General features: G+C 35.4%; 1 protein-coding gene across 2 annotated transcripts in view; it reads left to right on the forward strand.

Annotated features, from left to right (window-relative positions):
- Positions 1–10,458: 10,458 nt before the first annotated feature.
- Positions 10,459–17,431, forward strand: part of LOC132850194 (diacylglycerol kinase beta) — a 70,382-nt gene continuing 63,409 nt past the window's right edge. For both annotated transcript variants that reach the window (XM_060876454.1, XM_060876455.1), the window contains exon 1: positions 10,459–10,775. The gene's annotated coding sequence lies outside the window, so the exon portion shown is untranslated. The remainder of the gene's footprint in view (positions 10,776–17,431) is intronic.

Here is a 17,431-nt window from a genome sequence, read left to right on the forward strand (position 1 = left end):
ACAAAGCCAATTAAAAGGCAGCTTGATCAAAATCTACGTGGATGTGACTTTGTTGTTCGAGCTCCAACAGCATCAGGAGAACCAGGAGAACACACAGGGACACACTGTAGGTAGGTGCTTTAACTTCTACACTGCACTTTCAGATCCTTTTTACCTGTCGGTTAAACATGAAACAGTAAAAAATCAACATGATCAACAAATCGCTCTAGTTTGTAGTTTGATGGAGGTATTATACCTTTATATTAGGGATGTAACGCAACATCACTGCATCTCTATCTGATTTACACACAAAGTGGGCGTGGCCTAAAATATAAATTCGCCCTGGGTTTTTTTTTATCCTGCTTCATCAATTAATTTTATTTATAGCGACCAACATTTGATCGTAAAGCAGTACAAACTATAATCTAACACAACGTATCCATTGCATTATTGACATGCATTGTTTATGTCCACGTTAATGAATGTGGTCCTTCTTCATCCCACATGGTTGCATTGTTTTTCTTTGCATCCCATTAAATCTCAGTCCAATACACACTTTTAGTTCCAATCAAATTTTAAAAAGATCCAAAAACAATTGTGCAGCTTTTTTAACAATTGTATTTGTACCTGTTATAGCACATCTGTTTATTCCAAATAATATATTTGTATTCAGTGACATGCCTACTCTTTTTATATTTATATTACACATCAGTGCATGTTGACGCAAGAATCAAACACATTAGTGGTAGAATAGGAATTGACATACAAAGATAGGAATTGACATACAAAAAAAAGGTCAATTCACTCATGCTACATTTCGTCCATGTCTTATCTGCACTTATACCAGATTAAAGACACCTGCTGGTAGGAGCATTTTCAGACAAATGGTCTGTACTGTACTGAGTAATAGATGTATTGCATGGTGGTCACTTAAAATGTATTTTCTCTTTCAGTCAGCCAAACATGCTGTCAGTTGTAAATGTGATCTGTGAAAAGTGAATCTAGTCCTAAGTAGCTAACAGAACACAGGGGTTATGCTGCAGCATCCATCTGTGGTGACTGTAAACAGGTTAATGTCCTTATGTCAATAGGAAATGAGCTGACAATCACACAACCAGAATAGAGTTCCCTACACAGTCAAACTGCTAACTGGTGGATTGTTGGAGTTAATCATAATCACAATCTTTATATTATCATCACCTTGGCAGAAAAGTTACCTTCGGTTAATTCATTTGTGCATTCATTCATTAAACACAGATATTAATACATATTAATATGAAAATGTGCAATTATTGAATTTTTACCTGTTCTAGGATTCCTTGGCCAGTTCCATGTCTCTCAAGGTCAGTTCCTGAGAACTGAAAACCCTGACTCTAAAATACTGCCATACTGTATGATGTGGATTTTTTTCTGCATTGTGTACTGATTGAATCATTTTTTTTAGTCATTGCATGTCTGTATAGGTGAGATGGCTAAATGGACAAAATGGGGCATACTGAGAAATTCTGAGAAGAAGCAGCATGTCTGCCTTGCTCTGAAATGTTTACAGTGTGTGTAAAGGGGATCCTGGGAGGCTGCTATTTATAGCCCTTATTTCATCATTCCTCTGCACACAGCAGTGAGCTGCGGTCTGCATTCTAATGGCTGAGGCATGGAGCATCCCACTGCTCTGTCAGGCAGCAAAAAACATCCTCAAAAAACAAAAAAAAAGACCCTTCTAATTACATCCAAGATGAGACTTTAGTGCCGAAACAATTTATAGCAAAAAAAAAAGAAATATGTTCTTAGAATTTCTTTTCCTACGCAGGCTTTTTTTGGCAAGATTATTAAAACATACATTTTTGTAACAGATACTAATAATTGATATACACAGAACTGTAGCTGAAGTTTTGGAAAATGATGTGGCTGAGCAGTTGTATAAAACTAAGAGATTTTTACACATGCAACAAAAGGCATAACTTGCTGCCAAACTGTGTTTGACAGTGAAGTGTCTTTTGATACAAAACACTGTGCATGCAGGCACAGTCCGTCTAACAGTGTTTCTCCTAAGGTTGTCATAACAGATGGAGTAAGATTATTATCAAACCCTATGTGCATTTACTTTCTCTCTAGATTTTCCAGGCCATGTATAAAAGATAACTGATTTCCACCATTTAGGTTTAGCTTACTTAATACAGTATCTCATTTCTGTTCCAGTTCAGTATGATTTATTGAAGAATGAAACCTGTGTATTGTATGGCTAAGTGGACAAGGTCAGGTGCTTTATACTAGTATTTGGAAAATGCAATAAAGACCCTGTGTAGTATTTATTACCTGGCTCTTTTTGGTCGTTTCTTGACCAAGCTAGTCAGTCCACAGATTAGAGGTGTACTGAGACCATGATCTTATGGGATTCAAGAACAGACATGGAGCAGGCGGTTTTTGCTGTCATGCAGATGTGAGTGAGTGGTCACTTATGAGGCTCCAAGAAAGGCCGTGCTGATTAACTTAGGTGCATACTGGATACGGTCTGGTGCTTGTGTGGAGACATGTGACACATACATACATCTTGGTGGTTTTTATTTTTATATGGGGAAACAGGCCCCTCGGAGTTCATTAGAAAACATCACAGGCATGTACAAACAATAATAAATGTGAAACTAGGAATATTCATGACTTAATTATACAATATATATAAATTATATTTGAACATGAATACCTGACTGGTAGTTCATTATTTACTTAATCTTTACTTACACGTACACTGTGCTTTTAAGTGTAAAATTGATCTTCCAGGCAAAAAAAAAGGGTCAGCTTACTTTTAGTGTGGTGGTATACTGTTTATATCTGTGCTCTCTTTTATTGTGCTGTTACCTAAATCAACAGGCTGTTGCTCAAGGTTACATGCATCACAATATTATTGTTGCTAATATGGTGTATGTTATTTTTATTGCTACTGTACGTCCCCTTCTTTTTTTTTGGCTTGCAAATTTGTTTTCTTTGTATCATGACCAACAGTTTCAGGACTATTTTCTGTGGCACTGGTTAGTACAATGAAAATATAAACATAATTATACATAAATATTGAATATATTGATTATCAAAATGATTATTCCCTGCATTAATCCAGATCTTTAGAACTGTTAACTTAAACTCCTTTAATACAATGTTAAACAAAAGAGAATGCATTATTTTTTAAATGCAGTTTATAGGCCATAATACACTGAAGTGAAAAGCCTGGCTCTCACCAGCTGCCTGGAGATGGGAGAAGTAATATATTGTCCTCTACTCACTGCCAGCCACGATAGGTGGCACAAATCGAGCATTTTAATTAAAAACTGCTGAGATGCAGATATCCATAGGGAGCAGAGGATGCCAGGACTCCAAAGTATCCCTACCCAAATGTACCATTCCTCCAAGGAAAACAGATAAAGTAATTTTGATTATGCAGCCAGAGAGAGTTCTTGAATAATTTACTGCAAATGTAATAGATGCCTGCACACAGCTTATACACCATAAGCAGAATTTGTCTGACTGGGTTTTTATTTGCATTGTAACACTGTAATCATAACCCTTTTGGAAAAGTGTTAGTTGCATGACTGCTAATTTTCTCCTACACAAATTTGTAATTACAGATGGACTGCTAAATGCATACTTTTGACACTTACTGTATATTGCTGTGTTATAATGGTGTTAAGTTAAACCCAGGCATGTTTGTGCCCTAATGAAAGTGTGTTTTCAACTGAGAATCAGATCGTATTGGTGACCATCAAGATATTTACTTGGCTCCCAGCATACAATCGGTCTGCTCACAATTTCCTGAGAGATTTCCATTGCCATGGTGACAGCAAGCTGCTGATGTCATCCAGACCAGGTTGTTGGGGTTGTTGTGAAGGGATGTTTAATGTATCCCCATTTCCCCTCTTCTTATTTTCTAGAATAAGAGTAATAGTGTAATCTAGTCTAGTGTAATCAATCTTATTGGAGATTTCATCCTTCATTGTATTTTGCTGTATGCATCAATGTGTGTTCATTTTAGGCCCTAAAATAATTTATTCTTGATTCTGAGGAGTTTTAGGTATGGCACATTAGACATGATAAATGATTACAATGGAAGCAGAAATGATGTAGTCTAATAAGAAATATGCTTGGTCTCCATAATGTGTGACCAAACTGACCACCATAATTGATATCACATTTCTCGTGTTAATAATTGGTATAGGAGTGTCTGAAAATTCATGGTCTAATTACTTTCCATTATTCCATCTCCAAATCAGCCATTTATAATGGGCCCTGGCCTGAGATATATATATATATATGTGTATGTGTGTGTGTGTGTGTGTGTGTGTGTGTGTGTGTGTGTGTGTGTGTTTAAGACATATATTGTAACCAAGTCTTAAAAATTAAAGAACGTAGATACACAGACAACCACAAATAGACTACAGTGTATAGGTTTGTGATGATTAATGCCACATGACCATGTTATCTTTACACAGATGGCTTTAACACACCCAGGGGAACTAATTTCACAGGGTCATCTGTAATTACAAAACTATTTCTTCATTTGATTCTCTTATTTGCCAGCTAATTATTTTCACCCTAGTTGATAATTATCTGATGTGTTGTTTCTGATTATGGTCCTATACACTCCCCAGACAGGCTACAAAAAACCCTGGTCTTTAAAGTCTGCCCCAAAGACTGACTCATTTGTCTGCAGCTATTCCACTCTTGGTTTCTCTCTCTGTTCTCTTATTATTCTCCACCGAGTTTAGCTGAAGGACTATCACGAGAGTTGTCCTCTCCGGCCAGTCCCTCAAGGCTGATTCATTTTACCAGCTAGGCTGCACATTCTATCTGTCTTTTGCCCTCTCCAATTTAAATCGGTCACATGAATATGCTTACAACTGCTGATAAGAAGATTAAGTTTTGGATAAGCAACTGTGTGACACGATTCATCCGAGTTCAGTTTTCAAAAACAAATAACACTGATGTAAGGCAATTTTCCCTCAAATATTTATTGTATTGCTGTTTCACAGGCAAGTAATGCCCAAAGGGACATGTCAATTGAGTGGGAGTTTGTTTCAATCTGATATCATATTTGCCCTGTTCTAGGGAAATATTTAATCTTTGAATCTTGGTAGTCTAAAGGGCAGCATATACAATTTGATATGAATATGTTTGCTGTATATTATGGAGATAAATTCTCGGAAGAAATACAATTAATGTTTCAGCATTAATTGTATGTTTTTGTTAGAACTGTAGGAAGAACACTGACCAACTGAACAAGATATTTACCAAGTAAAACAAGTACCAGTATCACTCTCAAACCATTATTTACCAATTAAATTGAATTTTAAACTGAAATAATCAATTTTGTTTAAAAATAAATGAAGAGTTTTGTATTTTGCCTGTACCATCATTATTCTAATTTAAATGCAAAAGAACTCAATTTTTAAATAGATATTTTCTCTCATGTTCTCTCATGTCTCTCATTTACTAGAACACTTCCAAAGAAAATTGTTAATTTATATTAAAGTCCATCTTTTTTTATCATCATATTTTAGATATTTGGACTTACTTCTCTACAAAGAAATTAACAAAAGGAAGACAAAAAAAAAGAATCTCCATTTTGTATAAATCAAGTCTGACTCAAGATGAGGCATTCTTTATGTTGCCCATCCTCCATACTTATAGATAATAAATGGCTGGGCCTCCTTAATGGTTTGAAGTGTGTTTATGATGGTATTGTGGAAAAATGAACGGCTATAATTCTGTTAGTTTCAGATATACAGTACATAGTGGTACAAACACAGTGTCGGACACACTGTTGATGTAAAGCATTGAGCTGTGCGCTTCATTTATTTCATATACCTGCATATTGTTGTATTAAATATTCGTTATGTGATTAAATTGCTATATGGATATATTTACACAATTTCATTGACAAATTTAACACTGGACCACAGTGATGGTGAATATATAAATGCAGTGTAAATCTGGAACAACATCTTTATTGCAGTCAGTGAGCTTAAATGAAAGTTTCTTATGCACACAGACAGTAAAGTGCTAAATGATGACATCAGAGGAAATGCTGGAGTTAGAGTAGGCGGCCTGTAGAGGAAATGAGAGATCTGTGTATCCGCAAATATGTGCATTACTGTGGTGTTGGCAAACATAAAAAATAGATGAATCAGATATTTGAACCTTTTGTTATTTTTCTTACATGTAAAGGGAGTTTTTTTGCCTCACACTGGGACTTTGATCAAGCCATGCTTAATCTAATGAAAATAAAGAAAAAATAAAATGCAGTGTGCCTGCATAAATTAAGTTTTTACTGTTTTTAAACCAGTACAGTACAAAAGTGTGTTAGCTGTAAATTTGAAAATATATAGCTGCAGTGCTTACATATTGTATGTAGCACTTGAATGTATTTACATCATTTTCTTTTAGTGGGAAGAGAAAACAAAGGTGTTTCAAAAAAGGAGTTTGCAGTGAGGTTATCAACTCTGTAACTGTGTGGGTGTAAGCACATACAGGATGGGTGCGTGTACATAAGTATGAAGTTGGGGAGAAAAATAGCTGAGTGACATTTTATGCTGTACATTATAAGAACCACAACTATCTTCTGTTAACTGAAAATAACTGACAACCCACATAACATTAAAATTCACATGAAGTCACACACTAGTGTTCCACCTTTTACAATACAAAGACATGTACATGTTCCACCTTTCACCAATACAAAGACATGTACATGTTTTCTGCTGTTTCCTGCTGTTCACACACTAGTGTTCCACCTTTTACAATACAAAGACATGTACATGTTCCACCTTTCACCAATACAAAGACATGTACATGTTTTCTGCTGTCATGTCATCTTGATTTTATATAGATAAATAAGGGCAAACATAATTGTATCCTGCACAACATTTAATGACCCGAGTTTGTGAAAATGACCTTTGATTTATTATAACGTAATTTCTTGCTAAATCTGTGCTATATTCAGCTCCAGTACACAAGAAACTGTATTAGGTATAACAAATTTTATTTTTTGTATCCTCACCCATCCACTTCCTCTTCCTCATCATAATCACTTTACAGTCCCTGAGTCCCTCTGGGTTGACCCTAACTGCTGTGGATGTGTATCTGATTAGTGTAATGTATCTGCATAGCTGCTCTGATGGCTGCCTGGCCTCTTCAGCATGTGCTGCTTTTTACATCTTTGGTTTCATTTACCCTGTAAAAGGAAATAAAGTAAAGAAAGTGTTAATTGCCATCCAGGATTTGCACCCTTGTTGTTCTTTCCTTTGAGACATTTTATGTTTTGTTGAATCAATTGGTGTTAAATCAAATTTGATGTTTTGCAGTGCTGTTTCTGTTACATGCAGTGTCCAAAAATAAACACTAAACAAGAAAAAAACGACTTACGTCGATAGTCTAATAGTCTGTGTCCATATATAATGCAACATAAATCCTATCCAACTCATCCAGAATCTCTTTTTGTGAACCTGTTTTTTTCTGTGTTGCCTTAAGAAGCGGTGACATCCAGAGGGCTAAAAATAGTTGAAGTTGATCTTCTGACTACATTTTTCTGTGACAGTGTCAATCTCTCTAGTTCAATACACACACACACACACACACACACACACACACACACACACACACACACATATTTATAAACTAAATGAATTTATAAAGACACACACATTCATGGATAGACATACGCATTATTGTGAAGTGTTAATAAGTCTCTTTTTTATGATCCCGGATATAATTCTGAGAAACTTTAATTACATACTAGTTTTATTTTGTACTCAATTGATCACAGGCTTATGCAAATTTAATGCCTGTCCTTCGGTTATTTGTGTATGCAATCACCATTCTTGAAGTGAATTTCAGGCTGCATTATCTGCACTAATCATAGTGTGGATGGTAAATGTAATATATTTGCATACACCACCATGTTTTTTTGCAGCTTTCCACATATTTATTAAGGCATAAACAATAATTTGTGCTTGTTTGCTTTTATGAAAGTTAACATTCTCTATATTAAATTCTTTTGCAACATTTTCATGTGTTTTTACTCTCCCAAAGCCCTAGCAATGCCTGAAAATGGCTTAAATAATCCTATATAACATATAACGGTGGGAGACTGCAAGTTTGAATCGTGACTATGCCATAGCCATCAATGGCTGTGAGTCCAACAGAGCATATTTGGTTGTGCTCTCTGTGTGGGAGGGATGGCCTTACTCTCTCCCCTGTTGATCAGAGTGATGCTTACCAATTGTGGGTGTCTGTGAGCTCATGTATGTAGAAAGGGCAGTTTGTGCCGTACTCTGAGTTCAGCTATCCTTTGACATACTGTATCATAAGCAGCATGAGCAGAAATGATGCAATTTCTAGCCTCATATTTCTCAGAAAAAAACATCTGCTAGCCTTTGTTCACCCTCCTTGGTTGGTGGTGTGATAGTGGAGATCCAGGTAGTAGGTGTGAGCTGGCAATGATCAATGTGCTAAAATCACACCTAAAAGTCCACTGGATGCAAATAAATGATAACTGTTAATTTAACACTGTCAACTATGAAACTGAAATTATTGCATAAATATTTCTTGACACATTTTGGATATAAAGCAAGTTTGATGAATAGGCCCCACTATTATTTTATCCTCTGGATTTATTTGAATACATTTTTTACACAGTAGTAGGCAGAACAGCTGAGGTGGACAAACAGTGTGGTTATTTAATGATCAGACATAATGTTGGCTTGTCATAATGTTGACTCAACTGGATGTCGACAATGATGAAATTAAAAGCAGGACAGAATGTGAAAGCAAATGCTCTGCTGGTATGAAGCAGAGCCATCACAGCAGAGGGGAAAGTCCCAGAGAGACTGATGAAAAAGAAGAGAGGGAGAGAAAGAGAAAAACAGGAGAAAAAAGAGGTAGAGAGAGGTAGAGAGAGGTAGAGAGGTAGAGCCTTTTGTATAATGTTTGAAGTTTTTGTCATGTCATTGCAGTGCATGGCTGTTTTGCTGTTTGACAACTTGATCTTAGCTATTACAGTGCATCCTGTCTTGTTTCACATTTGACCAACTTTAAATGTTTTTGATGTTTTCAGCATCTACAATAGAGTACAAAAATATATTGCGCAAAGCACTAATCAAATGCTTTTCAGTGGAAACTTATACCGTTTTTTATACACTATGTGCTGTTGCACTGTTGAGGTAAGTTCCAAGCAAAATCACTAGCATGGCATGTCCTGTCACATTACACTCTTGTTTAATACAAAGTTTATTAGCAGATTGGTAAATGGAATCTTTTGCTTAGTACAAAAGGATTAAACAGAAAAAAAACATAGCAAGTGTAAATGAAATAAGAAAATAAATCAAATCTTAGGTTGTATAAAAACAGTCCAGTGGAAGAGGAGCATTTCTGAGCTATTGTCCATTTCAATGCTCTACAAATTAAGCAATGTAGCACTGTAATAATGTTTAGGTGAACATTGAATATAAAAGTAAAAAATAACTGATAAGCCAACCTCAACCACCGGAAGCTTGAAGAGTGCGGACTTTTCTGACCTGTTTTATAATTTTTTTTTTTTTTTAATTTTACTCAAATATTTTTTCAGAGGAAGGAACTGGCTATTTATGGGTATTGACTGTGTATGTTATCAATAAGGGACAAGGTTGCCATTTTGTAGGGCTGCTAAATTTACCAATGCTTGCAAAAGTGAACTGAAAATATATACACAGATTAGTGCAATAATGACAAAAATCTGCTTGATGTTGTGCAAAGTTAAAGAGAAATGTAAGCATGGCAAAACATAGGCACTTGAGACTATTTTTCAGCCATGTTATCTTTTGTTTGTATCATATCTGGCTGCCCAAGTGAGAATAAACACTTGACCCATTATCACTAATGAAGCCAATAGTGGCATGATAGTCTTTTTTCATTGGACATGATGCAAACTGGGAAAAGTGAAAAACAATAATGGAAATATAAGTTCTGCATGTTTTGTTAGGTGAAGTGATTGATTCTGTGTCGCAAAGAGTAACACAGTAATGTTTTCTAAAAATACAACAGAGTGACAGTTGTAGTGTTATTTCTGCATACACTGACTCACATATCTGGGCTAGTAGTGAAATGCTATGCTATGACTTTAGTCTTTTTTTTGTAATGTAGCAAACAATGCTATGCACAGTACATTATTTAAATATGAAACAACTCCTTTGATCTCCCTTTTTTATTTCCTGTGTAATATCATACGTGAGAACACACTGAATAATACGTGTGGTCAAAATAATAAGCCTATGCTGAGACATGTGGCAAAGTAAGAGTTGGGCAATGAGGCATGAGCTGTGATGTTTTGGCTGGTTCATTGTGGTCACACTGGCCCTATTAGACAGCCACACTGATGTTGCATTGTCGATGGAGTGGGGGTGGAAACAAGCAAGAGAGCACGAGCAGGAGAAAGAGCAAGAGCAGAGAGTGAGAGAGAGAGCGAGTCAGAGAGCAAGAGAGGGAGAGCAGTCGTCCCTGTGTAAACAGTCTGTCAGAAAAGAAAGTGCAGAGACATTTCTCTACACTGCAGACGACAGGAGAGCATTGCATAGAAACAGCAGACGGATAATCACGAGAGAAGAGATGTTTAATTAATTCCTGCTGGAAGGGAAGAGATGTTGCCACTGAGTAAAAAGGCTCAAGTGTTCTGTGTACACCGCTGCCTGTAGCTTTGCGCTCGTGCCTGCATGCCTGTAAGAGGTTCTGAGCTCTGACCATTTGAGAAACTCACAATACCATCACCTGGTTTACCAGAGGTAGGATGCAATGTCATTTTTTCTTTTCTTTGGCTTTTCTTTTTTGTTCTCTGTGAGCCACTTTTGTATATCATTCATTTTTGTCTGTATAATTGATACACAGAATGTAGGTACCAGACGCCTGACATCCTTGTGACCATTGAGCTCTTGTGATTACACTTGTGCTCTGTATACTGTAATGCTTTTAATAAGCAGAGGACATTTAAGAACTGCCATTTAGGATTGTCAGAACTGATTGCCGTGTGAAATTATGGGTCTCTTGTTTTGGTTTTCTAAAAGTACATACAAATGTCTTGTTTACAAGTATCTCATGCACATCTTATGCAGATTCATAGTATAACATTTAAGCTTATGTGTTTACTGCTTGTGGCTTGGCAAAATATTATATATTATATGACATTTTTTGTTAGTATCACTGTATATATGTAGTAGATTGTCAGATCGGGGAACATGGTTACTACCTCATTATGTTCTCTGTAGCTTTCTCTGTGAGAAAAATAGCAGACTTCTGTGTGTACATTTTACATGCTATACAGCCTCTTATGTAAATACCACCAACAATTAAATATAAAACTTATAAAAGCAAGTTGTAGCAGGTCTATGGGAATGGATTTTGGTTATATTGAGATGAATACACCGCTCAACCATTTTGCTTTTGGTTTTACACTTAGTGCACCATAACACTGTCTACCAGTCCCTCTTGTTACCAAACAAATACTTTTGTAAAGCTGATATATACATTCCCACTTTGTGGAGGGTGTAATCAATAGCTGGACTTGTTTGATAAGTTATGGTCTAAGAGAAAACTCAATTGCCAAGCTTAATTGCAGTTTATTGTGCAAACATATTAGGTTCTGGTTCTTCAGGTCTTGTAAAGAGATCTCTAATCCAGACAGTTATAACTGAATGTGTGTACAAATATCAATTGCCAAATAAGAGTCTAAAATAGTCTAAAATAAAATAAATAAAATAGTCTTCTGGGGGGAAAATACATCCACAGGTAATCTATACAGTATTACATATGTTAGGGAGTCTAATCAGATTACTTTTTTCCTGAATGTGTGTGTGTGTGTGTGATGTGTGTGTAATGATATATATATATATATATATATATATATATATATATATATATATATATATATATATATATGTTTTTCGTTTTTATTCTGGAATGTATATTTTTGATGTGCATTTTTGTATGCACTGAATACCAGTGTGGCTCTATATTGCTTCCTTGTGCCATTCACCATCTCATTTTACATCTCCTTAATTATTTCCATTTAGAGATGCTGAGATCGGACTATAAAGAGGGCAGCAAGTTTAAGAGAATAAGAGCATGTTCTGTTCTGTTGCTTTTTAGTCATTGCATTGCATTTTCAAGCCAAACCTTCTGTTGCCATGACATCCGTCCAAGCTTTTCTAAATAGTTGCAGCATTTTTGAGCTCACAAACACACAAAAGACAGTATTGTAATATCCTTAAATGTATACATTTTCTTATAAATTCATATGAGCTTGTATGATTTTAATGTTAAGACAACTGATCATTCAGAAATATGTATTTTCCATGGAACATTTGAATCATTATACGAAATGGTTATGAAACTTGGAACAATCAGAAGAATAATAAACTTATTTATTAATATATTGAGAAAAGATCAACCTAATACAAGATTAAAGAAAGGTCAACCTCTCGTAAATTAATTACGTGTGTTCTTGAAGTCAGGATTTTTATGGTAAGGGTTTCTTTAAGTATATAATCCATTTGTTAGTACTGGTCTGATAGCAGGATGTGAATTAGTCATGATTTTTTATTTAAATTAGAAAACAGATAAAAGCAACAGCATATATTTTGTCATATGAATAAAATCTATGATAATAAAACTGAGGTAGTTTTGAATAAGCATGTCTCCCTGTTGCTTCAGATCTAGTAAGAATGAGTAAAGATGCAAAATGAGTGATATTGCCTGAACAATGTGATGAACATATCTGTGTTATTGCATTTTGCCTATGCAAAGCATGCAACAAGAGCACACAAATAAGCGAATAGGCCTAACATGAGGTGGTGAATTCACCCTCTTCAAACAGTGCTTTAATGCTATTTAACACTAATGTATTAATATTGCTGTTTTCATAAATGCTTATAAACATCCTGAAGAAAATCAGCATTTAAAACTTAATAATCAGAACACCTCAGTAATCAGAACACTAGTTATGTGGTGAAAATGTAAACAAATTGACTAGCTTGCTAATGTTGCTAATGCATCATTCTTTGTTCAGGGATATTTGAGCTGATTTGGTCTGCAGAATTTCACTTCCTATTTCTCCTCCTGTCTGCTGCAGCATATTCATTGAATATTCATACAGTCTGAAAAAAATTCTTCAGTTTGTATAGCAGCACTAAAACTTTTCCTCTTAATCACTATTGTAGGGTTTGTGCCATTGGTGTGTTTTGCTGAAAATGTAATATTAGTACAGTCTGAATTTATATATAAATCTTCAAAAGTTTGTATGTACAGAATGTAAGGAGTAACAGACTATTGTGCATATTTTTATAGGAAGATAATCAACAACAGGGTCTTGCGATGTAGTCGTTTGCAATGCAGAGTTAATTATTATCCCAGAGTTGCTTTTAGTCATCATATACCACAGTAATTTGCAAAGACTACAAATTATTATTTGTTAAAGAACTATTTTATGTTTAATGTTGCAAAACATCCAGGAAACAAATTAGTTCCTTTTATCTCTTATGTCAAAGTGAAGATATACAGCTATTCCCTTACCAGCCTCTATTTTCTCTATTCTAAGAAAAAGGCAGCTTGTCATTTTACTAGGAAACCATAATGTCCTCAGTCCTCAAGTCTTTCCTATGTAAGAAAACCCAAAATAACATCTTTGTCTTTAACATGTACATATGGTGCTTTATTTACACTTCTGGCATTTAGCAGACACCCTTATCCAGAGTAACTTAGATTTTTTTAAATTTCAATTTATACAGTACAACTGAGCAATTGAGGGTTCAACGGGCCCAGCAGTGGCAGCTTGGTGGACCTGGGATTCAAATTCATGTTTTCTGATCAGTAATCCAACACCTTAACCACTAGGCTACAACATCCCCATATAAGCATCCCCCAGTCTGCTATTTATAAAATGTAATAATAATGTTAATAAACTAATAAATAATTTAATAAATTAGTATGAGAGAATTAATATAAAGCTTTGGTGTCTTAAGATCCAAACCATGCTGTTAAGGAATATTATTCAATGCCTTCTGAAAATTCTGACTTGAAAAACAGCATTGTGCTATACAGTACAGTACATTGTATTTTTTTAGAACTGTTTTGTAATTAAATGTAATTAAAATATTTGTTTTTAAGAATAAATAGAATGACCTGGTAATGTTATCAGTAATGTTCACTTATTTCAGCCATTCTACATTCAGTACCATTTTCAGACTAGCAGACTTAATTACAATATGCCTGCTATCAATCATACTATACCCTCATCATGTTCTTCACTATTTCATGCAGAACACTTGTTTCCTACTGTGAAATGTGGCTTTATCACTTCTTACCCAGCCACTTCTGTACTATGTGATAATGCCACACACAGTATTTAGCAGTGCTAATATTACATTACAGCCCAGTGCACTTAAATCTACCACAAATACAAATCATCATGACAACTCAAGCCAATGTCTAATGTAACTGTGTTTGTGTGTGTGTGTGTGTTTGTGTGTGCGTGTGTTACAGCCACTGCACCTCAACCATGCCTGAGGGCTTTTATTTCAGTGGTATTGTGTGTGTTTATAGGTGCTCGGTTATTTGCCAGAGCCAAATTACCAACCTATTAGCCTGTGAGTGTCTTATGATCTGTCAGCTTCTCCAGGCTTCTCTGTAATGTGATGTCTATATAGTGGACAGTGCAAAACCTCTGCAGCTTTATCCCATGTGTGATCATTGTCCTAATTTGGCTATGCAGCTTCTTCAGCCAAGCGGTTAGAGATTCAGGGATATCATTCAAAAGGCTTTTTCAAAGAAACAAATTCCATTAGATTAGCAGAACTTGCCGCATAAAATAAAAATGTACATAATTTAGTCTGAGACAGGCCCTTTGCCATGAAGGAGGTAAAAGAAAATTTGAAAGGTACATTTAATGCTTTCTAATGAGTGCTGCATGGAAAATGTGGTGTAATTAAGGTGTCAAGCAGAAATTGAGATCAAATGGTGGCTCTGGATTATGTCAAACGGCACTACAGCAGAATATTGCAATTCCATTTAGAAACTATGCAGAATATTGACTTTGTTTTTCAGAATTTTGACTTTTATATCGTTTGTGAAATTTCATGACAGCTCTGGTGTTGATGGATGATTTAAGATTAATATAATATCAGACTCATTTTAAACTGTTCAGTAAGTTAGAATGGAAAATACTTGATAATCGATAATGTTTGGAGGGCTTTGTGTTGCTTTGCTTTAGGACTAAATCATCTTGAGGTTGCGATAACAAAATGGTTGCTCTATTCGCTAAACAGAATGAAAAACCTGTGTGGGATAATATAACTGTCGTCATTAAAATTTTAATGGGTACATTTCTGCTACTTTCCATAAACTGTTTTATATAATCAGTGGATGAGAGAAAAGCTTTTATTAGATCAGCTGTGTTATGTAGACAGTCATTGGGTGTGGCTGTCATAAAGAGGTGAGTGAGAGGAACAGTCATATAAATTCTACTTCAACAGAAGTGTAATTATGAACCCATCTGCTTGTTCAAGGGGGAAAATGAGATACAGAGGGAGGCAGATAGACAGAGTAAGAAAAAGAGGAAGAGAGGGGATGGGGATATGACGTAAAATTGATGTGAGGTAGAGAATTAAATAGGCTACTATATTGGGGAGAATATAATGAAGTGTCAATAGAATAGGTAATCAGGGAAAGTACATTCTGCTGTGAGACAAAGAAAGAGCAAGAAAAAAACCATTATTATAAGACACCTACTGTTCAATTAAGCAAAAAAAGATATAACCCTGAACTTGACTATCACTGAAAAGTCTTCTTGTTTGACCACACAAAAGGAGAAAAGAATAATGTGGCTCTTACTGTTCTTTAAGTGGTCTTACAAAATACATATTTTAAAAGCCAGACCTCATTCAGAGAAAGGTAGTCAGTGTTAGTATAGATGACAGATGAAATGTGAAAGAGAGACTGTCCAACAGGGAAATGTTCATTCCTCTTTTTTCTTTCTGTGTAGTCTGAATACCTGAATGACTCAGGCTCATTATCTCTGTGAATAAAGGTGAGCTATCGAGGACGACAGCACAGTTGACGCTGACTGTCTAAGAGACTTTTCTTTATAGGCTCTAATGTTTTATACATGGTCATGCTGCGATTTGGTACCCAGTGTGTTCAAATATAGCACATAATATTTTTAAAATCCAGCTGAAATCTTGCCTATTCAACCTGTTAGAATAAGCTCTATCTTTACAATACAATATACAACTTCCTAAAACTATACACACACTGTCTTTTACAGGTTCGGAACTGAAAAGTCGGAACCTTGCTTTTATTTGTAGTTTTTACTTAATGTTTGACTTTAAACACTTAAGATGTATGTAGCCAGTAAGAGAGACTTAAGATTGAGATATAAAATATGTAAAAGATGTAAGAGTTAAGAGAGATGTAGCCTTTATGTTTACACATACAGTACATATGCATACACATAAATGAATGTACAGATAAAATTATTTTCTTTGCATCAGTGTGCTGGGGTCAGAGGGCAGAGTCAGACATTATGTGGTGTCCCTGGAGAACAGACGGTTGCTCAAGGGCACAACAGTGGCAGCTTGGCTGTGCTTGGATTTAAGGAGATATCTGGAGAGGAAAGAAGCGATGCTATCCTTGACCTGGTTGTTCTCAGAGTAGCATCATGAGCCTTCGCTAATAGTTCCTGGAAATATGAAAAACAAGAACTTTAATTGACAATAAAATGTGATTGAAATAATTTATGATGTATATAATGTGCACTGCATTTCTTGCTTACTTTTGTTCTTAGATGCTGCTAGGCTGGGTTCAGGTACTCTAAACGTCACAAAGAGACACACATACACACACACACACACCAAACCTTCCATGTTTCACTTCATCTCCTCCTTGCGAATGTATGACGTCAGGTTGCTAGGCAACTGAATGAGCAAACAGAATCCCTCTCTGCATGGAGGGGTCGCCCCATCCTTCAGATCAACACGTGCCTCTAGCAGCCCATTAACTATGTACACGTATACTCGTGCACACATAAACATCCATGTTAACCATGTCTCTTCATTTTTCCTCGCTTTATATGTTTACAGCCTTACTGCCTTTATTCGTCTAACTGTATTCTGGACTCTAGATTCTGTTGTCTAGATTCTGTTGTCTGAAAAAACAACTGAATAAAAATAAAAATCTAGGTGAATTTTCAGGAAAATTTTAGGTTTCCTGGTAGCTTTCAATATGACAGCGTGTTTGATTTTTTAAAGATTCAAACAGTTTTCAGTTTAGTAAATAAAAATAAATTATGATATTTTTAACATATCTTTTTTTACAGTATTAATCTAGCATTATTGTCTGACAGTTTCATATAAATATTTATATATATTAAATAATAATGTTTGTATTTTGT

This window comes from Tachysurus vachellii, chromosome 8, assembly GCF_030014155.1.
Source record: "Tachysurus vachellii isolate PV-2020 chromosome 8, HZAU_Pvac_v1, whole genome shotgun sequence".
NCBI classification, from domain to species: domain Eukaryota; kingdom Metazoa; phylum Chordata; class Actinopteri; order Siluriformes; family Bagridae; genus Tachysurus; species Tachysurus vachellii.